This window comes from Phyllobates terribilis, unplaced genomic scaffold (genome assembly GCF_046119375.1).
Source record: "Phyllobates terribilis strain yellow unplaced genomic scaffold, ASM4611937v1 Scaffold_682__1_contigs__length_827410, whole genome shotgun sequence".
NCBI classification, from domain to species: Eukaryota; Metazoa; Chordata; class Amphibia; order Anura; family Dendrobatidae; genus Phyllobates; species Phyllobates terribilis.
In genome coordinates this window covers 337,252-364,400 of record NW_027363442.1, presented here as the reverse complement: position 1 = coordinate 364,400, position 27,149 = coordinate 337,252, and the positions used below count along the sequence as shown (strand labels likewise).

General features: G+C 40.1%; 5 non-coding genes across 5 annotated transcripts; all 5 read right to left on the bottom strand.

Annotated features, from left to right (window-relative positions):
* Nucleotides 1–362: 362 nt before the first annotated feature.
* LOC141235757 (U2 spliceosomal RNA) lies at nt 363–552 on the bottom strand. Its single transcript, XR_012301519.1, has one exon. It is a non-coding gene; the product is annotated as a U2 spliceosomal RNA (small nuclear RNA).
* Nucleotides 553–6,938: 6,386 nt separating this feature from the next.
* On the bottom strand, nt 6,939–7,129 carry LOC141235824 (U2 spliceosomal RNA). The gene has a single exon (XR_012301556.1). It is a non-coding gene; the product is annotated as a U2 spliceosomal RNA (small nuclear RNA).
* Nucleotides 7,130–8,238: 1,109 nt separating this feature from the next.
* On the bottom strand, nt 8,239–8,428 carry LOC141235756 (U2 spliceosomal RNA). The gene has a single exon (XR_012301518.1). It is a non-coding gene; the product is annotated as a U2 spliceosomal RNA (small nuclear RNA).
* Nucleotides 8,429–14,812: 6,384 nt separating this feature from the next.
* LOC141235785 (U2 spliceosomal RNA) lies at nt 14,813–15,000 on the bottom strand. Its single transcript, XR_012301541.1, has one exon. It is a non-coding gene; the product is annotated as a U2 spliceosomal RNA (small nuclear RNA).
* A 6,384-nt stretch (nt 15,001–21,384) lies between these two features.
* LOC141235745 (U2 spliceosomal RNA) lies at nt 21,385–21,573 on the bottom strand. The gene has a single exon (XR_012301511.1). It is a non-coding gene; the product is annotated as a U2 spliceosomal RNA (small nuclear RNA).
* Between the last annotated feature and the right edge of the window lie 5,576 nt (nt 21,574–27,149).

Genomic DNA, 27,149 nt, shown 5'->3' with positions numbered 1-27,149 from the left:
GATGGTGTGTGTGCAACAATATACTGAAAGGTCAATTATATTGTGCAGCTTATCTCACCACCTGTAGTTATTTAGGTGAAAGCTCCAAAATGCTTGCCTAATATGTCTGTTTATCCAAAAGGAAGTAAAGAGGGAGAGCTAGAAAGATAGCATTGCGTTACATTACATGGCAATGCAATGCACAGTTGCTGAAGTTGAACCAAAATGAGCTTGTCATCTGGCTTCTGCAACTTTGAACATGAAAAATCCAATGAGGAGAAGAAAAGCAAAGCCAAAGAGTCCATCCCAAAATCCGACAAACAAGCAAAATGAACAAAAAACATTGAATTCAATACTTTCTGATTTTAGAAACTGCATTAAAGAAGGGGTGCACCGGTCCTGGAGATACTGCAATACCAGGTCAATGCGTGGAGTGGACAGAGCAAGCTCTTTTTCCATCTCCCTGTTCTAAAAATCCATTTAATATATGGTCCCCAGATAGGGGACGTATCAGATATTAAACTGATAAGAACAGATTTTTTTTTTTAATTTGGCTATCCCCTGCAGAGGGATAAAACCGTTTATTAAAACTTTAACAAATTACAAGCATAATTAAACAAATACCAAACGTTAAAAGACAAATGAAATTTACAAAACAAAAAAATACAAAGATTTTAAATAATTAGGTTCCATTGGTCAACAAGCCATTTTTTGGAAATATGTACATTCTTCTTTTTGTCAATTAAATAATAAGTATACATTTCACATAAACATAAACTTAAAACATCATTCACTGATAAAACATCTTGTTTAAAAATAGCAATGTTGCGCGCTTTCCAGAGAGATGACTTGGCGCAGTTCACTGTCTTCCAAGCCATTGTGTACTGGTCCATTGTGGGGCATTCCATAAGTCCGTATAGCACAGTTTTATATGTAAAGTCCTTGAGGTCTGCCACCCTTTCCAGTAGGGGGAGCAGTCTTCTCCAGAAATCCTTTGCAAAATTACATGTCCACCATAATAGATGTTCCACCGTTTCCTCGTCTTGGCATCCGGCTCTTGGGCAGATGGCAGACCTCACAAATCCTCTTCTGTATTGGAATGCCCGGCAAGGAAGACAGCGGTGCATGCAACTCCAAGCCAGATCTCTCTGTTCATTAAAAAGATAAAAAACGTTAATCATTTTCCAGATAGACATAGATTTGTCATCATCATATCTGTCAACATTACATATTTCCTCACTTTTACGTATTTCTTTAATTAGTTTCTTACTATTTCTTAATTCCTCTATTTTCTTAGTCCCTAAATTAAAATCGGACACTATTTTCCTTAAAATCTCATAATGCGTCGACAAATTAAAAGCATGGGGCACAGATATATTAACTTCATACCATCCAAACTTTCTCATAAAAAATCCTGTATTAAAACGCATAAAAAAGGACCAATAGTGATTCTTAAAAAGGGCATTAAAACAGTAAACGAACAGATGGATTAAAAGAAACCTATTAAAATCTGGAAAATCTTTACCACCTTTTACTTTTGATTTCATCACGATTTCTCTTTTCAGCTTTTCCATTTTTGAGTTCCAAAAGAAGGTAAAACAGGTTTTGGTTATCTTTTTTAAAACATTAACAGGCGGGGGGAAAACCATGCTAAGATACAATAAAAGAGGTAAAATCACCATCTTTAAAACCAATACTTTACCCTCCATTGTAAGTCTCCTCATGTTCCACATACATATTTTCGTATTTATTTTCTGTGTAACTGTTTCCCAACTATTATAACCATCATTATTTTCAGTGAATGATATACCTAAAATGGAAATGGATTCGGAGACATTAATTGGTACATCACGTAAAATCATCCCCCCAATACTTAAAATGTTACACTTATTAAAATTGATTTTAAAACCAGAAGCTAGACAAAAGGATTGCACTTGATGGAGAGTGGCCGTAAGTGATGGTGCATCTGTACACAAGACCGCCACGTCATCCATGTAGCCTACAACCTTGGCCTCCAAACCACCGCTTCCAGGCAGAGGGACACCGCATATCTGTTTATTTTGGCGTATTGCACATAACATTGGTTTCAGTGCACAGATAAACAGTAGGGGGGACAGAGGGCATCCCTGTTTCACCCCTGACCGTAAAAATACCTCTTGTGTCTTAAAACCATTCACTAAAATCTTACTTGTACAATCCTTGTAAAATGCTTTAAGCGATAGTAAAAACCCTTCTGGTATGCCCATTTTCTCTAAAACTTTAAAAAGATAAAAGTGTGAGACACGGTCAAATGCTTTTTCAAAATCAATAGATAAAATCGCTATTTTCCCCTTTCTGTCTTTCACATCCTCAATACAGTCTTTCACTAAATTCAGATTGTCCCATATACTGCGCCCCGGCACCCCACACACTTGATTAGAATGAATAACTTTGCTGATGACTTCTTTTAGACGATTTGCACAAATTTTAGCCATTATTTTATAGTCACAATTTAAAAGTGTTATTGGTCTCCAGTTTTCTAATTTTGATTTATCGCCTTTTTTGTATAGGAGGGAGACTTCACCTTTCTTCCAGGAATTTAATAAAACCTTATTATTAAAAACCTCAGTAAACAAATAAAACAAATCATCTTTTAAAATATCATAAAAACATACATAAAATTCTATTGGGATGCCGTCAGGACCAGGGACCTTTCCAGTTTTAAAACTTTTAATAGTTTTTAACACTTCTTGTTCCGTTAAAACTTGGGATAAAAACTCTTGGGATGCGGGATCTAAAACAGCTGTTAGTCCTTGCAGCGAATCATCCATTAATTTATTATCTATATTTTTTCCATTAAAAAGATTAGAAAAAAAAAACTCAACTTTACCCAGCATATTTTTTATATTATTCTCACCATCTATATGGTCAATTATCACTTTTTCTTTTTTATTTTTCCTAAAAAAATATCTGGAACACTTTTCATTTTCTTCTATATGTTGTACTCTAGAACGAAAAATTATCTCTTTTCCTTTTTGTTCTAGCCATTTTGAAATCTCTTCTTTTAAGTTTGAAATATCAAGTTGTACATCTATCCCATTGTCTCTGAGCTTAAATAATGTTTGTAGGCGGGTATTTAAAATTCTATATTCTTCATATTTTTCTTTGGCTCTACATATACTCTTTTTAATAAAAAAGTCTTTTATTTTTACTTTCATTCTATCCCACCATACACTCATAGTCTCATTTGTTTTTTTCCCTTTTCTACATTTCCTATAAAACTCAATAAAATCTGATAAAATCTGCGGGTCGGTTAAAAGGGATACGTTCATTTTCCAGCTTTTCTTACCACATTTTTTGTTGTCATTTACTTTTATGGTAAAGGATAAAAGTTTATGGTCTGAAAATATATTAGTTAAAACTTCACATTTGGCAGGTATTGTTTTATCTGAACCAAAAATAAAATCAATCCTAGAGCTACAATTAGCATTGCTCCAAGTGAAACCGGCGTCCTCTGGGCTGTCACTATGACACTCTTTATATATGTCTATCAATTTAGCATCTTTGACTATATCATGTAGCATACCTGAGGTTTTATCGTAGTTCCTGCTTACAGAGCTGGAGCGCCGGTTTTCACCTTTTAAAACACAATTAAAATCCCCTGCTAAGATAAAAGGTTCAGAGTTATTAATAAATAATGGTAAAAGATCAAGCATTTCGGCTCTTTCATTTTTCTCTGGGGATCCATAAAAATTTAAAAACTGCCATCTAATACCATCAATAAAAGCTTTCACTAATAAAATACGACCTGGTAAAATTTCCTGAATAAAATCAATTAAAACGTTCCCTTTAAAAAGTATGGCTACACCCGCTGATCCTGCAGCATTCGATCCGGACCAGACAGATGGCCCACACTTCCACTCATCTTTATATTTTTGATATGACATTTCATGTGGGATATTACATTCTTGCAGAAAAAATACAGATGCAGTAAAACACGTAAAAAAATTAAAAAGAGCAGTTCTTCTCGTGTTAGATTTTATGCCTCTCACGTTGAGGGAAATACCTTTGAGTTCAGCCATCATTAGAAAATGTAGAAATTTTACTTAGGTAACTAAGAGCAACGGATTTACCTGTCCGATGAACCTGATCAGACCACTGGGCTTGCGCCTCCCTCCTCATCTGATAGTATCGTCACGAGAGTCTCCGTGGAGGAGGAAAGATTACCACATTTATATAAACCCGACGCTACACTGGCATAGCTCGGAGGGCTGGCTGGCAGAACCCGCTGGGTCTCCATTGGCTGGCCATGCAGTTCCTCATCAGGTGGGTCCCCGAGGGGTTCCGACGCCCCTGTTTGACCTGTAGAAGGTCGTCCTAAAGGAGGAGGTTGCGCACAAGGCAGAGCCTCTGACTCTTCAGAGGCAGCAAGATCCCGGTCCCCACCTGTAGCAGCGGAGACCGAAACCCCTGAGGGTCCAGCGTCCACGTCCCCTTCTGGAGAAGTGTCCATCTGTTCACCTCCTGCTGCCTCCTCCGAACCACCCGTTTTCTTTTTCTTAGGACCCACCTTTATCCACTCAGCGCCCTCAGCACTAGGAGACCCAGACTGGGCATGGGCTTCTGTGTCGGCCTTTTGCCGGTCCCTTTTGACCTTACCAGTAGTGCCCTTCTGCTCCTTCTCAGCCCTCCTTTTGGACTCCCGCAGGTCCTGCAGCCAGGTTTTGGGATTTGGTATTTTACCTGTCATAGACTCTGGAGACACTTCACTATTTGGTACGCCCTTATTGTCTCCAGAGGCTCCAGGTTGTTGTTCCTCCTCCTGAGGGGTGGTCTGATCTTTTGGTCCTTGGTCGGACGTCTTGGACTTCCCCTTTTGCTCATCTTCCCGAAATCTGTGAGGGCAAGAAAAATAAAAGTGACCTGGAGTCTGGCAAAAACTGCATTTCTTTTCCTTAGGGCATTCTTTTGTCTCATGTTCTTCACTAGCACAATTTCTACATGATACATGACAGTTTTCTTTTGAATGACCATAGCGCCCACAATTTCTGCAATATACTGGCATCCCAGAAAAGAAGAAATCCCCATTTGTTTGCCCAATTTTGAAACGGGCAGGGGGGAGCCGTATACCACCTGGTGTATTTGGATCTCTTGTACACTTCACAAGGAATTTCCACTTAGATGTCCATATGTTATATTCGTTTAATATCTTCCCAATACATTTAACACTTTTAAAATAAATTGCTAGAAATGACATTACTTCTGGAGCAGAAACAAAGGGCGAAAATATTTTTACAATAACCAGTCTTACCTCATCCAGGACGTGCTCAACAATTTGTATCCCTTTCAAAACAGGACTATTTTCAACTTTTTTTAACTTTTCTAGTACATCTCTAAAAATACCTTCTCCGGTGAATGTGATGTCATAGTCACCTCTTCTGGGATAATCCTGGATGGAGAGAATTTCATTCCTTTGTACGCCAAGAAGGTTCCTGAGCACGTCCTGGACTACATACCCTAATTTCCTCATATCCGAGCCACCCGCCGTGAAGTGAACTCGGATAGAGTTTTTTAGCCTCGCATAAAGAGGCACGAGGTTAGGGTCAACCTCCATGGAAAAAGGCAACAAGGTTGCAAATTGCAGCCGCTTGCAATCTGCGCTCCCAGTGTTCTTGCAGCGAAAAACACCTGGAAGCTGGGGGATCGCAACTCGTTACCCTGGGACTAAGCCCTCTCCCTAATAGCAGCAAGCAGGTTAAGTCCACCAAAGTGGACGATCCTGCCAGGCCAAGGAGAGGGGTACCCGAGTGCCCTTCAACCACAATCTCCTGCAATAAAGCACTTGATCGTAGCCAAAAGGCCGAGAAGCGATAACCAGAATTGGTTTCGAACTACGGAGCCACCCAAGGATCCTGAAGAGTCCATTTGTGGAGATGAGCTCCTGGACTCCCGTTAAGAAGACATGTTGTCAACCTCTAGATCCCTTACATGCCTGCACTTTTCGGCTTGCTGCTGCTGCAATCCACGCGTTTTAGATCTGCATAACTCCACCTCTTTAAACACAGCACCCTCACCCCCTGCTGTTCCCACCCGCCTCAACACCGTTGGAAGGGAGGAGAACCAATTAAGGCGGGGGGGGGGTGGAACGAGCAGCTGTCTACCCTTAGCAGGAGGGCTGCTGATTACTTACCTCTCCTGCTGCTGCTGGCTGTCCAGCAGCAGACTGAAGGTGGCTGCTGCTGTGCGCAGGTATATAAAGGCTCAGAGCCTATTATGACACGCGCAGCCAGCGTTCCATTGCCACATTCCATCTACTGCAGGCAGGATACCTGGCTGGCTGAATGTCGCTGAGAAGCTCACAGAGACCGCCATAAGCAACAGTTTAACAGAATGCCACAGACTAATCAACCAAACTTTTTGGGTTGGGTTCTCTTTTATAGTCTGCAGGCATTAATTGAAAGAAGTCAGTGTTCCAGCAGAGGGAGACAACGTTTCAGAAAAGGCATTGTAGCAAACCAAAAAAGAAGTTTTAAGCGCAGCAGAGTAACCAGCGCACATACCTGTTAGCTCAGGTGAGTTTAAAAGGCTGCTGTTGATAACAAGGGCATTTGCTAAATAGATGGTGTGTGTGCAACAATATACTGAAAGGTCAATTATATTGTGCAGCTTATCTCACCACCTGTAGTTATTTAGGTGAAAGCTCCAAAATGCTTGCCTAATATGTCTGTTTATCCAAAAGGAAGTAAAGAGGGAGAGCTAGAAAGATAGCATTGCATCACATTACATGGCAATGCAATGCACAGTTGCTGAAGTTGAACCAAAATGAGCTTGTCATCTGGCTTCTGCAACTTTGAACATGAAAAATCCAATGAGGAGAAGAAAAGCAAAGCCAAAGAGTCCATCCCAAAATCCGACAAACAAGCAAAATGAACAAAAAACATTGAATTCAATACTTTCTGATTTTAGAAACTGCATTAAAGAAGGGGTGCACCGGTCCTGGAGATACTGCAATACCAGGTCAATGCGTGGAGTGGACAGAGCAAGCTCTTTTTCCATCTCCCTGTTCTAAAAATCCATTTAATATATGGTCCCCAGATAGGGGACGTATCAGATATTAAACTGATAAGAACAGATACTACACTTGATCTTAGCCAAAAGGCCGAGAAGCGATAACCAGAATTGGTTTCGAACTACGGAGCCACCCAAGGATCCTGAAGAGTCCATTTGTGGAGATGAGCTCCTGGACTCCCGTTAAGAAGACATGTTGTCAACCTCTAGATCCCTTACATGCCTGCACTTTTCGGCTTGCTGCTGCTGCAATCCACGCGTTTTAGATCTGCATAACTCCACCTCTTTAAACACAGCACCCTCACCCCCTGCTGTTCCCACCCGCCTCAACACCGTTGGAAGGGAGGAGAACCAATTAAGGCGGGGGGTGGGGTGGAACGAGCAGCTGTCTACCCTTAGCAGGAGGGCTGCTGATTACTTACCTCTCCTACTGCTGCTGGCTGTCCAGCAGCAGACTGAAGGTGGCTGCTGCTGTGCGCAGGTATATAAAGGCTCAGAGCCTATTATGACACGCGCAGCCAGCGTTCCATTGCCACATTCCATCTACTGCAGGCAGGATACCTGGCTGGCTGAATGTCGCTGAGAAGCTCACAGAGACCGCCATAAGCAACAGTTTAACAGAATGCCACAGACTAATCAACCAAACTTTTTGGGTTGGGTTCTCTTTTATAGTCTGCAGGCATTAATTGAAAGAAGTCAGTGTTCCAGCAGAGGGAGACAACGTTTCAGAAAAGGCATTGTAGCAAACCAAAAAAGAAATTTTAAGCGCAGCAGAGTAACCAGCGCACATACCTGTTAGCTCAGGTGAGTTTAAAAGGCTGCTGTTGATAACAAGGGCATTTGCTAAATAGATGGTGTGTGTGCAACAATATACTGAAAGGTCAATTATATTGTGCAGCTTATCTCACCACCTGTAGTTATTTAGGTGAAAGCTCCAAAATGCTTGCCTAATATGTCTGTTTATCCAAAAGGAAGTAAAGAGGGAGAGCTAGAAAGATAGCATTGCGTTACATTACATGGCAATGCAATGCACAGTTGCTGAAGTTGAACCAAAATGAGCTTGTCATCTGGCTTCTGCAACTTTGAACATGAAAAATCCAATGAGGAGAAGAAAAGCAAAGCCAAAGAGTCCATCCCAAAATCCGACAAACAAGCAAAATGAACAAAAAACATTGAATTCAATACTTTCTGATTTTAGAAACTGCATTAAAGAAGGGGTGCACCGGTCCTGGAGATACTGCAATACCAGGTCAATGCGTGGAGTGGACAGAGCAAGCTCTTTTTCCATCTCCCTGTTCTAAAAATCCATTTAATATATGGTCCCCAGATAGGGGACGTATCAGATATTAAACTGATAAGAACAGATTTTTTTTTTTAATTTGGCTATCCCCTGCAGAGGGATAAAACCGTTTATTAAAACTTTAACAAATTACAAGCATAATTAAACAAATACCAAACGTTAAAAGACAAATGAAATTTACAAAACAAAAAAATACAAAGATTTTAAATAATTAGGTTCCATTGGTCAACAAGCCATTTTTTGGAAATATGTACATTCTTCTTTTTGTCAATTAAATAATAAGTATACATTTCACATAAACATAAACTTAAAACATCATTCACTGATAAAACATCTTGTTTAAAAATAGCAATGTTGCGCGCTTTCCAGAGAGATGACTTGGCGCAGTTCACTGTCTTCCAAGCCATTGTGTACTGGTCCATTGTGGGGCATTCCATAAGTCCGTATAGCACAGTTTTATATGTAAAGTCCTTGAGGTCTGCCACCCTTTCCAGTAGGGGGAGCAGTCTTCTCCAGAAATCCTTTGCAAAATTACATGTCCATAATAGATGTTCCACCGTTTCCTCGTCTTGGCATCCGGCTCTTGGGCAGATGGCAGACCTCACAAATCCTCTTCTGTATTGGAATGCCCGGCAAGGAAGACAGCGGTGCATGCAACTCCAAGCCAGATCTCTCTGTTCATTAAAAAGATAAAAAACGTTAATCATTTTCCAGATAGACATAGATTTGTCATCATCATATCTGTCAACATTACATATTTCCTCACTTTTACGTATTTCTTTAATTAGTTTCTTACTATTTCTTAATTCCTCTATTTTCTTAGTCCCTAAATTAAAATCGGACACTATTTTCCTTAAAATCTCATAATGCGTCGACAAATTAAAAGCATGGGGCACAGATATATTAACTTCATACCATCCAAACTTTCTCATAAAAAATCCTGTATTAAAACGCATAAAAAAGGACCAATAGTGATTCTTAAAAAGGGCATTAAAACAGTAAACGAACAGATGGATTAAAAGAAACCTATTAAAATCTGGAAAATCTTTACCACCTTTTACTTTTGATTTCATCACGATTTCTCTTTTCAGCTTTTCCATTTTTGAGTTCCAAAAGAAGGTAAAACAGGTTTTGGTTATCTTTTTTAAAACATTAACAGGCGGGGGGAAAACCATGCTAAGATACAATAAAAGAGGTAAAATCACCATCTTTAAAACCAATACTTTACCCTCCATTGTAAGTCTCCTCATGTTCCACATACATATTTTCGTATTTATTTTCTGTGTAACTGTTTCCCAACTATTATAACCATCATTATTTTCAGTGAATGATATACCTAAAATGGAAATGGATTCGGAGACATTAATTGGTACATCACGTAAAATCATCCCCCCAACACTTAAAATGTTACACTTATTAAAATTGATTTTAAAACCAGAAGCTAGACAAAAGGATTGCACTTGATGGAGAGTGGCCGTAAGTGATGGTGCATCTGTACACAAGACCGCCACGTCATCCATGTAGCCTACAACCTTGGCCTCCAAACCACCGCTTCCAGGCAGAGGGACACCGCATATCTGTTTATTTTGGCGTATTGCACATAACATTGGTTCCAGTGCACAGATAAACAGTAGTGGGGACAGAGGGCATCCCTGTTTCACCCCTGACCGTAAAAATACCTCTTATGTCTTAAAACCATTCACTAAAATCTTACTTGTACAATCCTTGTAAAATGCTTTAAGCGATAGTAAAAACCCTTCTGGTATGCCCATTTTCTCTAAAACTTTAAAAAGATAAAAGTGTGAGACACGGTCAAATGCTTTTTCAAAATTAATAGATAAAATCGCTATTTTCCCCTTTCTGTCTTTCACATCCTCAATACAGTCTTTCACTAAATTCAGATTGTCCCATATACTGCGCCCCGGCACCCCACACACTTGATTAGAATGAATAACTTTGCTGATGACTTCTTTTAGACGATTTGCACAAATTTTAGCCATTATTTTATAGTCACAATTTAAAAGTGTTATTGGTCTCCAGTTTTCTAATTTTGATTTATCGCCTTTTTTGTATAGGAGGGAGACTTCACCTTTCTTCCAGGAATTTAATAAAACCTTATTATTAAAAACCTCAGTAAACAAATAAAACAAATCATCTTTTAAAATATCATAAAAACATACATAAAATTCTATTGGGATGCCGTCAGGACCAGGGACCTTTCCAGTTTTAAAACTTTTAATAGTTTTTAACACTTCTTGTTCCGTTAAAACTTGGGATAAAAACTCTTGGGATGCGGGATCTAAAACAGCTGTTAGTCCTTGCAGCGAATCATCCATTAATTTATTATCTATATTTTTTCCATTAAAAAGATTAGAAAAAAAAACCTCAACTTTACCCAGCATATTTTTTATATTATTCTCACCATCTATATGGTCAATTATCACTTTTTCTTTTTTATTTTTCCTAAAAAAATATCTGGAACACTTTTCATTTTCTTCTATATGTTGTACTCTAGAACGAAAAATTATCTCTTTTCCTTTTTGTTCTAGCCATTTTGAAATCTCTTCTTTTAAGTTTGAAATATCAAGTTGTACATCTATCCCATTGTCTCTGAGCTTAAATAATGTTTGTAGGCGGGTATTTAAAATTCTATATTCTTCATATTTTTCTTTGGCTCTACATATACTCTTTTTAATAAAAAAGTCTTTTATTTTTACTTTCATTCTATCCCACCATACACTCATAGTCTCATTTGTTTTTTTCCCTTTTCTACATTTCCTATAAAACTCAATAAAATCTGATAAAATCTGCGGGTCGGTTAAAAGGGATACGTTCATTTTCCAGCTTTTCTTACCACATTTTTTGTTGTCATTTACTTTTATGGTAAAGGATAAAAGTTTATGGTCTGAAAATATATTAGTTAAAACTTCACATTTGGCAGGTATTGTTTTATCTGAACCAAAAATAAAATCAATCCTAGAGCTACAATTAGCATTGCTCCAAGTGAAACCGGCGTCCTCTGGGCTGTCACTATGACACTCTTTATATATGTCTATCAATTTAGCATCTTTGACTATATCATGTAGCATACCTGAGGTTTTATCGTAGTTCCTGCTTACAGAGCTGGAGCGCCGGTTTTCACCTTTTAAAACACAATTAAAATCCCCTGCTAAGATAAAAGGTTCAGAGTTATTAATAAATAATGGTAAAAGATCAAGCATTTCGGCTCTTTCATTTTTCTCTGGGGATCCATAAAAATTTAAAAACTGCCATCTAATACCATCAATAAAAGCTTTCACTAATAAAATACGACCTGGTAAAATTTCCTGAATAAAATCAATTAAAACGTTCCCTTTAAAAAGTATGGCTACACCCGCTGATCCTGCAGCATTCGATCCGGACCAGACAGATGGCCCACACTTCCACTCATCTTTATATTTTTGATATGACATTTCATGTGGGATATTACATTCTTGCAGAAAAAATACAGATGCAGTAAAACACGTAAAAAAATTAAAAAGAGCAGTTCTTCTCGTGTTAGATTTTATGCCTCTCACGTTGAGGGAAATACCTTTGAGTTCAGCCATCATTAGAAAATGTAGAAATTTTACTTAGGTAACTAAGAGCAACGGATTTACCTGTCCGATGAACCTGATCAGACCACTGGGCTTGCGCCTCCCTCCTCATCTGATAGTATCGTCACGAGAGTCTCCGTGGAGGAGGAAAGATTACCACATTTATATAAACCCGACGCTACACTGGCATAGCTCGGAGGGCTGGCTGGCAGAACCCGCTGGGTCTCCATTGGCTGGCCATGCAGTTCCTCATCAGGTGGGTCCCCGAGGGGTTCCGACGCCCCTGTTTGACCTGTAGAAGGTCGTCCTAAAGGAGGAGGTTGCGCACAAGGCAGAGCCTCTGACTCTTCAGAGGCAGCAAGATCCCGGTCCCCACCTGTAGCAGCGGAGACCGAAACCCCTGAGGGTCCAGCGTCCACGTCCCCTTCTGGAGAAGTGTCCATCTGTTCACCTCCTGCTGCCTCCTCCGAACCACCCGTTTTCTTTTTCTTAGGACCCACCTTTATCCACTCAGCGCCCTCAGCACTAGGAGACCCAGACTGGGCATGGGCTTCTGTGTCGGCCTTTTGCCGGTCCCTTTTGACCTTACCAGTAGTGCCCTTCTGCTCCTTCTCAGCCCTCCTTTTGGACTCCCGCAGGTCCTGCAGCCAGGTTTTGGGATTTGGTATTTTACCTGTCATAGACTCTGGAGACACTTCACTATTTGGTACGCCCTTATTGTCTCCAGAGGCTCCAGGTTGTTGTTCCTCCTCCTGAGGGGTGGTCTGATCTTTTGGTCCTTGGTCGGACGTCTTGGACTTCCCCTTTTGCTCATCTTCCCGAAATCTGTGAGGGCAAGAAAAATAAAAGTGACCTGGAGTCTGGCAAAAACTGCATTTCTTTTCCTTAGGGCATTCTTTTGTCTCATGTTCTTCACTAGCACAATTTCTACATGATACATGACAGTTTTCTTTTGAATGACCATAGCGCCCACAATTTCTGCAATATACAGGCATCCCAGAAAAGAAGAAATCCCCATTTGTTTGCCCAATTTTGAAACGGGCAGGGGGGAGCCGTATACCACCTGGTGTATTTGGATCTCTTGTACACTTCACAAGGAATTTCCACTTAGATGTCCATATGTTATATTCGTTTAATATCTTCCCAATACATTTAACACTTTTAAAATAAATTGCTAGAAATGACATTACTTCTGGAGCAGAAACAAAGGGCGAAAATATTTTTACAATAACCAGTCTTACCTCATCCAGGACGTGCTCAACAATTTGTATCCCTTTCAAAACAGGACTATTTTCAACTTTTTTTAACTTTTCTAGTACATCTCTAAAAATACCTTCTCCGGTGAATGTGATGTCATAGTCACCTCTTCTGGGATAATCCTGGATGGAGAGAATTTCATTCCTTTGTACGCCAAGAAGGTTCCTGAGCACGTCCTGGACTACATACCCTAATTTCCTCATATCCGAGCCACCCGCCGTGAAGTGAACTCGGATAGAGTTTTTTAGCCTCGCATAAAGAGGCACGAGGTTAGGGTCAACCTCCATGGAAAAAGGCAACAAGGTTGCAAATTGCAGCCGCTTGCAATCTGCGCTCCCAGTGTTCTTGCAGCGAAAAACACCTGGAAGCTGGGGGATCGCAACTCGTTACCCTGGGACTAAGCCCTCTCCCTAATAGCAGCAAGCAGGTTAAGTCCACCAAAGTGGACGATCCTGCCAGGCCAAGGAGAGGGGTACCCGAGTGCCCTTCAACCACAATCTCCTGCAATAAAGCACTTGATCGTAGCCAAAAGGCCGAGAAGCGATAACCAGAATTGGTTTCGAACTACGGAGCCACCCAAGGATCCTGAAGAGTCCATTTGTGGAGATGAGCTCCTGGACTCCCGTTAAGAAGACATGTTGTCAACCTCTAGATCCCTTACATGCCTGCACTTTTCGGCTTGCTGCTGCTGCAATCCACGCGTTTTAGATCTGCATAACTCCACCTCTTTAAACACAGCACCCTCACCCCCTGCTGTTCCCACCCGCCTCAACACCGTTGGAAGGGAGGAGAACCAATTAAGGCGGGGGGGGGGGTGGAACGAGCAGCTGTCTACCCTTAGCAGGAGGGCTGCTGATTACTTACCTCTCCTGCTGCTGCTGGCTGTCCAGCAGCAGACTGAAGGTGGCTGCTGCTGTGCGCAGGTATATAAAGGCTCAGAGCCTATTATGACACGCGCAGCCAGCGTTCCATTGCCACATTCCATCTACTGCAGGCAGGATACCTGGCTGGCTGAATGTCGCTGAGAAGCTCACAGAGACCGCCATAAGCAACAGTTTAACAGAATGCCACAGACTAATCAACCAAACTTTTTGGGTTGGGTTCTCTTTTATAGTCTGCAGGCATTAATTGAAAGAAGTCAGTGTTCCAGCAGAGGGAGACAACGTTTCAGAAAAGGCATTGTAGCAAACCAAAAAAGAAATTTTAAGCGCAGCAGAGTAACCAGCGCACATACCTGTTAGCTCAGGTGAGTTTAAAAGGCTGCTGTTGATAACAAGGGCATTTGCTAAATAGATGGTGTGTGTGCAACAATATACTGAAAGGTCAATTATATTGTGCAGCTTATCTCACCACCTGTAGTTATTTAGGTGAAAGCTCCAAAATGCTTGCCTAATATGTCTGTTTATCCAAAAGGAAGTAAAGAGGGAGAGCTAGAAAGATAGCATTGCGTTACATTACATGGCAATGCAATGCACAGTTGCTGAAGTTGAACCAAAATGAGCTTGTCATCTGGCTTCTGCAACTTTGAACATGAAAAATCCAATGAGGAGAAGAAAAGCAAAGCCAAAGAGTCCATCCCAAAATCCGACAAACAAGCAAAATGAACAAAAAACATTGAATTCAATACTTTCTGATTTTAGAAACTGCATTAAAGAAGGGGTGCACCGGTCCTGGAGATACTGCAATACCAGGTCAATGCGTGGAGTGGACAGAGCAAGCTCTTTTTCCATCTCCCTGTTCTAAAAATCCATTTAATATATGGTCCCCAGATAGGGGACGTATCAGATATTAAACTGATAAGAACATTTTTTTTTTTTATTTGGCTATCCCCTGCAGAGGGATAAAACCGTTTATTAAAACTTTAACAAATTACAAGCATAATTACACAAATACCAAACGTTAAAAGACAAATGAAATTTACAAAACAAAAAAATACAAAGATTTTAAATAATTAGGTTCCATTGGTCAACAAGCCATTTTTTGGAAATATGTACATTCTTCTTTTTGTCAATTAAATAATAAGTATACATTTCACATAAACATAAACTTAAAACATCATTCACTGATAAAACATCTTGTTTAAAAATAGCAATGTTGCGCGCTTTCCAGAGAGATGACTTGGCGCAGTTCACTGTCTTCCAAGCCATTGTGTACTGGTCCATTGTGGGGCATTCCATAAGTCCGTATAGCACAGTTTTATATGTAAAGTCCTTGAGGTCTGCCACCCTTTCCAGTAGGGGGAGCAGTCTTCTCCAGAAATCCTTTGCAAAATTACATGTCCATAATAGATGTTCCACCGTTTCCTCGTCTTGGCATCCGGCTCTTGGGCAGATGGCAGACCTCACAAATCCTCTTCTGTATTGGAATGCCCGGCAAGGAAGACAGCGGTGCATGCAACTCCAAGCCAGATCTCTCTGTTCATTAAAAAGATAAAAAACGTTAATCATTTTCCAGATAGACATAGATTTGTCATCATCATATCTGTCAACATTACATATTTCCTCACTTTTACGTATTTCTTTAATTAGTTTCTTACTATTTCTTAATTCCTCTATTTTCTTAGTCCCTAAATTAAAATCGGACACTATTTTCCTTAAAATCTCATAATGCGTCGACAAATTAAAAGCATGGGGCACAGATATATTAACTTCATACCATCCAAACTTTCTCATAAAAAATCCTGTATTAAAACGCATAAAAAAGGACCAATAGTGATTCTTAAAAAGGGCATTAAAACAGTAAACGAACAGATGGATTAAAAGAAACCTATTAAAATCTGGAAAATCTTTACCACCTTTTACTTTTGATTTCATCACGATTTCTCTTTTCAGCTTTTCCATTTTTGAGTTCCAAAAGAAGGTAAAACAGGTTTTGGTTATCTTTTTTAAAACATTAACAGGCGGGGGGAAAACCATGCTAAGATACAATAAAAGAGGTAAAATCACCATCTTTAAAACCAATACTTTACCCTCCATTGTAAGTCTCCTCATGTTCCACATACATATTTTCGTATTTACTTTCTGTGTAACTGTTTCCCAACTATTATAACCATCATTATTTTCAGTGAATGATATACCTAAAATGGAAATGGATTCGGAGACATTAATTGGTACATCACGTAAAATCATCCCCCCAATACTTAAAATGTTACACTTATTAAAATTGATTTTAAAACCAGAAGCTAGACAAAAGGATTGCACTTGATGGAGAGTGGCCGTAAGTGATGGTGCATCTGTACACAAGACCGCCACGTCATCCATGTAGCCTACAACCTTGGCCTCCAAACCACCGCTTCCAGGCAGAGGGACACCGCATATCTGTTTATTTTGGCGTATTGCACATAACATTGGTTCCAGTGCACAGATAAACAGCAGGGGGGACAGAGGGCATCCCTGTTTCACCCCTGACCGTAAAAATACCTCTTGTGTCTTAAAACCATTCACTAAAATCTTACTTGTACAATCCTTGTAAAATGCTTTAAGCGATAGTAAAAACCCTTCTGGTATGCCCATTTTCTCTAAAACTTTAAAAAGATAAAAGTGTGAGACACGGTCAAATGCTTTTTCAAAATCAATAGATAAAATCGCCATTTTCCCCTTTCTGTCTTTCACATCCTCAATACAGTCTTTCACTAAATTCAGATTGTCCCATATACTGCGCCCCGGCACCCCACACACTTGATTAGAATGAATAACTTTGCTGATGACTTCTTTTAGACGATTTGCACACATTTTAGCCATTATTTTATAGTCACAATTTAAAAGTGTTATTGGTCTCCAGTTTTCTAATTTTGATTTATCACCTTTTTTGTATAGGAGGGAGACTTCACCTTTCTTCCAGGAATTTAATAAAACCTTATTATTAAAAACCTCAGTAAACAAATAAAACAAATCATCTTTTAAAATATCATAAAAACATACATAAAATTCTATTGGGATGCCATCAGGACCAGGGACCTTTCCAGTTTTAAAACTTTTAATAGTTTTTAACACTTCTTGTTCCGTTAAAACTTGGGATAAAAACTCTTGGGATGCGGGATCTAAAACAGCTGTTAGTCCTTGCAGCGAATCATCCATTAATTTATTATCTATATTTTTTCCATTAAAAAGATTAGAAAAAAAAACCTCAACTTTACCCAGCATATTTTTTATATTATTCTCACCATCTATATGGTCAATTATCACTTTTTCTTTTTTATTTTTCCTAAAAAAATATCTGGAACACTTTTCATTTTCTTCTATATGTTGTACTCTAGAACGAAAAATTATCTCTTTTCCTTTTTGTTCTAGCCATTTTGAAATCTCTTCTTTTAAGTTTGAAATATCAAGTTGTACATCTATCCCATTGTCTCTGAGCTTAAATAATGTTTGTAGGCGGGTATTTAAAATTCTATATTCTTCATATTTTTCTTTGGCTCTACATATACTCTTTTTAATAAAAAAGTCTTTTATTTTTACTTTCATTCTATCCCACCATACACTCATAGTCTCATTTGTTTTTTTCCCTTTTCTACATTTCCTATAAAACTCAATAAAATCTGATAAAATCTGCGGGTCGGTTAAAAGGGATACGTTCATTTTCCAGCTTTTCTTACCACATTTTTTGTTGTCATTTACTTTTATGGTAAAGGATAAAAGTTTATGGTCTGAAAATATATTAGTTAAAACTTCACATTTGGCAGGTATTGTTTTATCTGAACCAAAAATAAAATCAATCCTAGAGCTACAATTAGCATTGCTCCAAGTGAAACCGGCGTCCTCTGGGCTGTCACTATGACACTCTTTATATATGTCTATCAATTTAGCATCTTTGACTATATCATGTAGCATACCTGAGGTTTTATCGTAGTTCCTGCTTACAGAGCTGGAGCGCCGGTTTTCACCTTTTAAAACACAATTAAAATCCCCTGCTAAGATAAAAGGTTCAGAGTTATTAATAAATAATGGTAAAAGATCAAGCATTTCGGCTCTTTCATTTTTCTCTGGGGATCCATAAAAATTTAAAAACTGCCATCTAATACCATCAATAAAAGCTTTCACTAATAAAATACGACCTGGTAAAATTTCCTGAATAAAATCAATTAAAACGTTCCCTTTAAAAAGTATGGCTACACCCGCTGATCCTGCAGCATTCGATCCGGACCAGACAGATGGCCCACACTTCCACTCATCTTTATATTTTTGATATGACATTTCATGTGGGATATTACATTCTTGCAGAAAAAATACAGATGCAGTAAAACACGTAAAAAAATTAAAAAGAGCAGTTCTTCTCGTGTTAGATTTTATGCCTCTCACGTTGAGGGAAATACCTTTGAGTTCAGCCATCATTAGAAAATGTAGAAATTTTACTTAGGTAACTAAGAGCAACGGATTTACCTGTCCGATGAACCTGATCAGACCACTGGGCTTGCGCCTCCCTCCTCATCTGATAGTATCGTCACGAGAGTCTCCGTGGAGGAGGAAAGATTACCACATTTATATAAACCCGACGCTACACTGGCATAGCTCGGAGGGCTGGCTGGCAGAACCCGCTGGGTCTCCATTGGCTGGCCATGCAGTTCCTCATCAGGTGGGTCCCCGAGGGGTTCCGACGCCCCTGTTTGACCTGTAGAAGGTCGTCCTAAAGGAGGAGGTTGCGCACAAGGCAGAGCCTCTGACTCTTCAGAGGCAGCAAGATCCCGGTCCCCACCTGTAGCAGCGGAGACCGAAACCCCTGAGGGTCCAGCGTCCACGTCCCCTTCTGGAGAAGTGTCCATCTGTTCACCTCCTGCTGCCTCCTCCAAACCACCCTTTTTCTTTTTCTTAGGACCCACCTTTATCCACTCAGCGCCCTCAGCACTAGGAGACCCAGACTGGGCATGGGCTTCTGTGTCGGCCTTTTGCCGGTCCCTTTTGACCTTACCAGTAGTGCCCTTCTGCTCCTTCTCAGCCCTCCTTTTGGACTCCCGCAGGTCCTGCAGCCAGGTTTTGGGATTTGGTATTTTACCTGTCATAGACTCTGGAGACACTTCACTATTTGGTACGCCCTTATTGTCTCCAGAGGCTCCAGGTTGTTGTTCCTCCTCCTGAGGGGTGGTCTGATCTTTTGGTCCTTGGTCGGACGTCTTGGACTTCCCCTTTTGCTCATCTTCCCGAAATCTGTGAGGGCAAGAAAAATAAAAGTGACCTGGAGTCTGGCAAAAACTGCATTTCTTTTCCTTAGGGCATTCTTTTGTCTCATGTTCTTCACTAGCACAATTTCTACATGATACATGACAGTTTTCTTTTGAATGACCATAGCGCCCACAATTTCTGCAATATACTGGCATCCCAGAAAAGAAGAAATCCCCATTTGTTTGCCCAATTTTGAAACGGGCAGGGGGGAGCCGTATACCACCTGGTGTATTTGGATCTCTTGTACACTTCACAAGGAATTTCCACTTAGATGTCCATATGTTATATTCGTTTAATATCTTCCCAATACATTTAACACTTTTAAAATAAATTGCTAGAAATGACATTACTTCTGGAGCAGAAACAAAGGGCGAAAATATTTTTACAATAACCAGTCTTACCTCATCCAGGACGTGCTCAACAATTTGTATCCCTTTCAAAACAGGACTATTTTCAACTTTTTTTAACTTTTCTAGTACATCTCTAAAAATACCTTCTCCGGTGAATGTGATGTCATAGTCACCTCTTCTGGGATAATCCTGGATGGAGAGAATTTCATTCCTTTGTACGCCAAGAAGGTTCCTGAGCACGTCCTGGACTACATACCCTAATTTCCTCATATCCGAGCCACCCGCCGTGAAGTGAACTCGGATAGAGTTTTTTAGCCTCGCATAAAGAGGCACGAGGTTAGGGTCAACCTCCATGGAAAAAGGCAACAAGGTTGCAAATTGCAGCCGCTTGCAATCTGCGCTCCCAGTGTTCTTGCAGCGAAAAACACCTGGAAGCTGGGGGATCGCAACTCGTTACCCTGGGACTAAGCCCTCTCCCTAATAGCAGCAAGCAGGTTAAGTCCACCAAAGTGGACGATCCTGCCAGGCCAAGGAGAGGGGTACCCGAGTGCCCTTCAACCACAATCTCCTGCAATAAAGCACTTGATCGTAGCCAAAAGGCCGAGAAGCGATAACCAGAATTGGTTTCGAACTACGGAGCCACCCAAGGATCCTGAAGAGTCCATTTGTGGAGATGAGCTCCTGGACTCCCGTTAAGAAGACATGTTGTCAACCTCTAGATCCCTTACATGCCTGCACTTTTCGGCTTGCTGCTGCTGCAATCCACGCGTTTTAGATCTGCATAACTCCACCTCTTTAAACACAGCACCCTCACCCCCTGCTGTTCCCACCCGCCTCAACACCGTTGGAAGGGAGGAGAACCAATTAAGGTGGGGGGTGGGGTGGAACGAGCAGCTGTCTACCCTTAGCAGGAGGGCTGCTGATTACTTACCTCTCCTGCTGCTGCTGGCTGTCCAGCAGCAGACTGAAGGTGGCTGCTGCTGTGCGCAGGTATATAAAGGCTCAGAGCCTATTATGACACGCGCAGCCAGCGTTCCATTGCCACATTCCATCTACTGCAGGCAGGATACCTGGCTGGCTGAATGTCGCTGAGAAGCTCACAGAGACCGCCATAAGCAACAGTTTAACAGAATGCCACAGACTAATCAACCAAACTTTTTGGGTTGGGTTCTCTTTTATAGTCTGCAGGCATTAATTGAAAGAAGTCAGTGTTCCAGCAGAGGGAGACAACGTTTCAGAAAAGGCATTGTAGCAAACCAAAAAAGAAATTTTAAGCGCAGCAGAGTAACCAGCGCACATACCTGTTAGCTCAGGTGAGTTTAAAAGGCTGCTGTTGATAACAAGGGCATTTGCTAAATAGATGGTGTGTGTGCAACAATATACTGAAAGGTCAATTATATTGTGCAGCTTATCTCACCACCTGTAGTTATTTAGGTGAAAGCTCCAAAATGCTTGCCTAATATGTCTGTTTATCCAAAAGGAAGTAAAGAGGGAGAGCTAGAAAGATAGCATTGCGTTACATTACATGGCAATGCAATGCACAGTTGCTGAAGTTGAACCAAAATGAGCTTGTCATCTGGCTTCTGCAACTTTGAACATGAAAAATCCAATGAGGAGAAGAAAAGCAAAGCCAAAGAGTCCATCCCAAAATCCGAGAAACAAGCAAAATGAACAAAAAACATTGAATTCAATACTTTCTGATTTTAGAAACTGCATTAAAGAAGGGGTGCACCGGTCCTGGAGATACTGCAATACCAGGTCAATGCGTGGAGTGGACAGAGCAAGCTCTTTTTCCATCTCCCTGTTCTAAAAATCCATTTAATATATGGTCCCCAGATAGGGGACGTATCAGATATTAAACTGATAAGAACAGATTTTTTTTTTAATTTGGCTATCCCCTGCAGAGGGATAAAACCGTTTATTAAAACTTTAACAAATTACAAGCATAATTTAACAAATACCAAACGTTAAAAGACAAATGAAATTTACAAAACAAAAAAATACAAAGATTTTAAATAATTAGGTTCCATTGGTCAACAAGCCATTTTTTGGAAATATGTACATTCTTCTTTTTGTCAATTAAATAATAAGTATACATTTCACATAAACATAAACTTAAAACATCATTCACTGATAAAACATCTTGTTTAAAAATAGCAATGTTGCGCGCTTTCCAGAGAGATGACTTGGCGCAGTTCACTGTCTTCCAAGCCATTGTGTACTGGTCCATTGTGGGGCATTCCATAAGTCCGTATAGCACAGTTTTATATGTAAAGTCCTTGAGGTCTGCCACCCTTTCCAGTAGGGGGAGCAGTCTTCTCCAGAAATCCTTTGCAAAATTACATGTCCATAATAGATGTTCCACCGTTTCCTCTTCTTGGCATCCGGCTCTTGGGCAGATGGCAGACCTCACAAATCCTCTTCTGTATTGGAATGCCCGGCAAGGAAGACAGCGGTGCATGCAACTCCAAGCCAGATCTCTCTGTTCATTAAAAAGATAGAAAACGTTAATCATTTTCCAGATAGACATAGATTTGTCATCATCATATCTGTCAACATTACATATTTCCTCACTTTTACGTATTTCTTTAATTAGTTTCTTACTATTTCTTAATTCCTCTATTTTCTTAGTCCCTAAATTAAAATCGGACACTATTTTCCTTAAAATCTCATAATGCGTCGACAAATTAAAAGCATGGGGCACAGATATATTAACTTCATACCATCCAAACTTTCTCATAAAAAATCCTGTATTAAAACGCATAAAAAAGGACCAATAGTGATTCTTAAAAAGGGCATTAAAACAGTAAACGAACAGATGGATTAAAAGAAACCTATTAAAATCTGGAAAATCTTTACCACCTTTTACTTTTGATTTCATCACGATTTCTCTTTTCAGCTTTTCCATTTTTGAGTTCCAAAAGAAGGTAAAACAGGTTTTGGTTATCTTTTTTAAAACATTAACAGGCGGGGGGAAAACCATGCTAAGATACAATAAAAGAGGTAAAATCACCATCTTTAAAACCAATACTTTACCCTCCATTGTAAGTCTCCTCATGTTCCACATACATATTTTCGTATTTACTTTCTGTGTAACTGTTTCCCAACTATTATAACCATCATTATTTTCAGTGAATGATATACCTAAAATGGAAATGGATTCGGAGACATTAATTGGTACATCACGTAAAATCATCCCCCCAACACTTAAAATGTTACACTTATTAAAATTGATTTTAAAACCAGAAGCTAGGCAAAAGGATTGCACTTGATGGAGAGTGGCCGTAAGTGATGGTGCATCTGTACACAAGACCGCCACGTCATCCATGTAGCCTACAACCTTGGCCTCCAAACCACCGCTTCCAGGCAGAGGGACACCGCATATCTGTTTATTTTGGCGTATTGCACATAACATTGGTTCCAGTGCACAGATAAACAGTAGGGGGGACAGAGGGCATCCCTGTTTCACCCCTGACCGTAAAAATACCTCTTGTGTCTTAAAACCATTCACTAAAATCTTACTTGTACAATCCTTGTAAAATGCTTTAAGCGATAGTAAAAACCCTTCTGGTATGCCCATTTTCTCTAAAACTTTAAAAAGATAAAAGTGTGAGACACGGTCAAATGCTTTTTCAAAATCAATAGATAAAATCGCCATTTTCCCCTTTCTGTCTTTCACATCCTCAATACAGTCTTTCACTAAATTCAGATTGTCCCATATACTGCGCCCCGGCACCCCACACACTTGATTAGAATGAATAACTTTGCTGATGACTTCTTTTAGACGATTTGCACAAATTTTAGCCATTATTTTATAGTCACAATTTAAAAGTGTTATTGGTCTCCAGTTTTCTAATTTTGATTTATCACCTTTTTTGTATAGGAGGGAGACTTCACCTTTCTTCCAGGAATTTAATAAAACCTTATTATTAAAAACCTCAGTAAACAAATAAAACAAATCATCTTTTAAAATATCATAAAAACATACATAAAATTCTATTGGGATGCCATCAGGACCAGGGACCTTTCCAGTTTTAAAACTTTTAATAGTTTTTAACACTTCTTGTTCCGTTAAAACTTGGGATAAAAACTCTTGGGATGCAGGATCTAAAACAGCTGTTAGTCCTTGCAGCGAATCATCCATTAATTTATTATCTATATTTTTTCCATTTAAAAGATTAGAAAAAAAAACCTCAACTTTACCCAGCATATTTTTTATATTATTCTCACCATCTATATGGTCAATTATCACTTTTTCTTTTTTATTTTTCCTAAAAAAATATCTGGAACACTTTTCATTTTCTTCTTTATGTTGTACTCTAGAACGAAAAATTATCTCTTTTCCTTTTTGTTCTAGCCATTTTGAAATCTCTTCTTTTAAGTTTGAAATATCAAGTTGTACATCTATCCCATTGTCTCTGAGCTTAAATAATGTTTGTAGGCGGGTATTTAAAATTCTATATTCTTCATATTTTTCTTTGGCTCTACATATACTCTTTTTAATAAAAAAGTCTTTTATTTTTACTTTCATTCTATCCCACCATACACTCATAGTCTCATTTGTTTTTTTCCCTTTTCTACATTTCCTATAAAACTCAATAAAATCTGATAAAATCTGCGGGTCGGTTAAAAGGGATACGTTCATTTTCCAGCTTTTCTTACCACATTTTTTGTTATCATTTACTTTTATGGTAAAGGATAAAAGTTTATGGTCTGAAAATATATTAGTTAAAACTTCACATTTGGCAGGTATTGTTTTATCTGAACCAAAAATAAAATCAATCCTAGAGCTACAATTAGCATTGCTCCAAGTGAAACCGGCGTCCTCTGGGCTGTTACTATGACACTCTTTATATATGTCTATCAATTTAGAATCTTTGACTATATCATGTAGCATACCTGAGGTTTTATCGTAGTTCCTGCTTACAGAGCTGGAGCGCCGGTTTTCACCTTTTAAAACACAATTAAAATCCCCTGCTAAGATAAAAGGTTCAGAGTTATTAATAAATAATGGTAAAAGATCAAGCATTTCGGCTCTTTCATTTTTCTCTGGGGATCCATAAAAATTTAAAAACTGCCATCTAATACCATCAATAAAAGCTTTCACTAATAAAATACGACCTGGTAAAATTTCCTGAATAAAATCAATTAAAACGTTCCCTTTAAAAAGTATGGCTACACCCGCTGATCCTGCAGCATTTGATCCGGACCAGACAGATGGCCCACACTTCCACTCATCTTTATATTTTTGATATGACATTTCATGTGGGATATTACATTCTTGCAGAAAAAATACAGATGCAGTAAAACACGTAAAAAAATTAAAAAGAGCAGTTCTTCTCATGTTAGATTTTATGCCTCTCACGTTGAGGGAAATACCTTTGAGTTCAGCCATCATTAGAAAATGTAAAAATTTTACTTAGGTAACTAAGAGCAACGGATTTACCTGTCCGATGAACCTGATCAGACCACTGGGCTTGCGCCTCCCTCCTCATCTGATAGTATCGTCACGAGAGTCTCCGTGGAGGAGGAAAGATTACCACATTTATATAAACCCGACGCTACACTGGCATAGCTCGGAGGGCTGGCTGGCAGAACCCGCTGGGTCTCCATTGGCTGGCCATGCAGTTCCTCATCAGGTGGGTCCCCGAGGGGTTCCGCCGCCCCTGTTTGACCTGTAGAAGGTCGTCCTATAGGAGGAGGTTGCGCACAAGGCAGAGCCTCTGACTCTTCAGAGGCAGCAAGATCCCGTTCCCCACCTGTAGCAGTGGAGACCGAAACCTCTGAGGGTCCAGCGTCCACGTCCCCTTCTGGAGAAGTGTCCATCTGTTCACCTCCTGCTGCCTCCTCCGAACCACCCTTTTTCTTAGGACCCACCTTTATCCACTCAGCGCCCTCAGCCCTAGGAGACCCAGACTGGGCATGGGCTTCTGTGTCGGCCTTTTGCCGGTCCCTTTTGACCTTACCAGTAGTGCCCTTCTGCTCCTTCTCAGCCCTCCTTTTGGACTCCCGCAGGTCCTGCAGCCAGGTTTTGGGATTTGGTATTTTACCTGTCATAGACTCTGGAGACACTTCACTATTTGGTACGCCCTTATTGTCTCCAGAGGCTCCAGGTTGTTGTTCCTCCTCCTGAGGGGTGGTCTGATCTTTTGGTCCTTGGTCGGACGTCTTGGACTTCCCCTTTTGCTCATCTTCCCGAAATCTGTGAGGGCAAGAAAAATAAAAGTGACCTGGAGTCTGGCAAAAACTGCATTTCTTTTCCTTAGGGCATTCTTTTGTCTCATGTTCTTCACTAGCACAATTTCTACATGATACATGACAGTTTTCTTTTGAATGACCATAGCGCCCACAATTTCTGCAATATACTGGCATCCCAGAAAAGAAGAAATCCCCATTTGTTTGCCCAATTTTGAAACGGGCAGGGGGGAGCCGTATACCACCTGGTGTATTTGGATCTCTTGTACACTTCACAAGGAATTTCCACTTAGATGTCCATATGTTATATTCGTTTAATATCTTCCCAATACATTTAACACTTTTAAAATAAATTGCTAGAAATGACATTACTTCTGGAGCAGAAACAAAGGGCGAAAATATTTTTACAATAACCAGTCTTACCTCATCCAGGACGTGCTCAACAATTTGTATCCCTTTCAAAACAGGACTATTTTCAACTTTTTTTAACTTTTCTAGTACATCTCTAAAAATACCTTCTCCGGTGAATGTGATGTCATAGTCACCTCTTCTGGGATAATCCTGGATGGAGAGAATTTCATTCCTTTGTACGCCAAGAAGGTTCCTGAGCACGTCCTGGACTACATACCCTAATTTCCTCATATCCGAGCCACCCGCCGTGAAGTGAACTCGGATAGAGTTTTTTAGCCTCGCATAAAGAGGCACGAGGTTAGGGTCAACCTCCATGGAAAAAGGCAACAAGGTTGCAAATTGCAGCCGCTTGCAATCTGCGCTCCCAGTGTTCTTGCAGCGAAAAACACCTGGAAGCTGGGGGATCGCAACTCGTTACCCTGGGACTAAGCCCTCTCCCTAATAGCAGCAAGCAGGTTAAGTCCACCAAAGTGGACGATCCTGCCAGGCCAAGGAGAGGGGTACCCGAGTGCCCTTCAACCACAATCTCCTGCAATAAAGCACTTGATCGTAGCCAAAAGGCCGAGAAGCGATAACCAGAATTGGTTTCGAACTACGGAGCCACCCAAGGATCCTGAAGAGTCCATTTGTGGAGATGAGCTCCTGGACTCCCATTAAGAAGACATGTTGTCAACCTCTAGATCCCTTACATGCCTGCACTTTTCGGCTTGCTGCTGCTGCAATCCACGCGTTTTAGATCTGCATAACTCCACCTCTTTAAACACAGCACCCTCACCCCCTGCTGTTCCCACCCGCCTCAACACCGTTGGAAGGGAGGAGAACCAATTAAGGCGGGGGGTGGGGTGGAACGAGCAGCTGTCTACCCTTAGCAGGAGGGCTG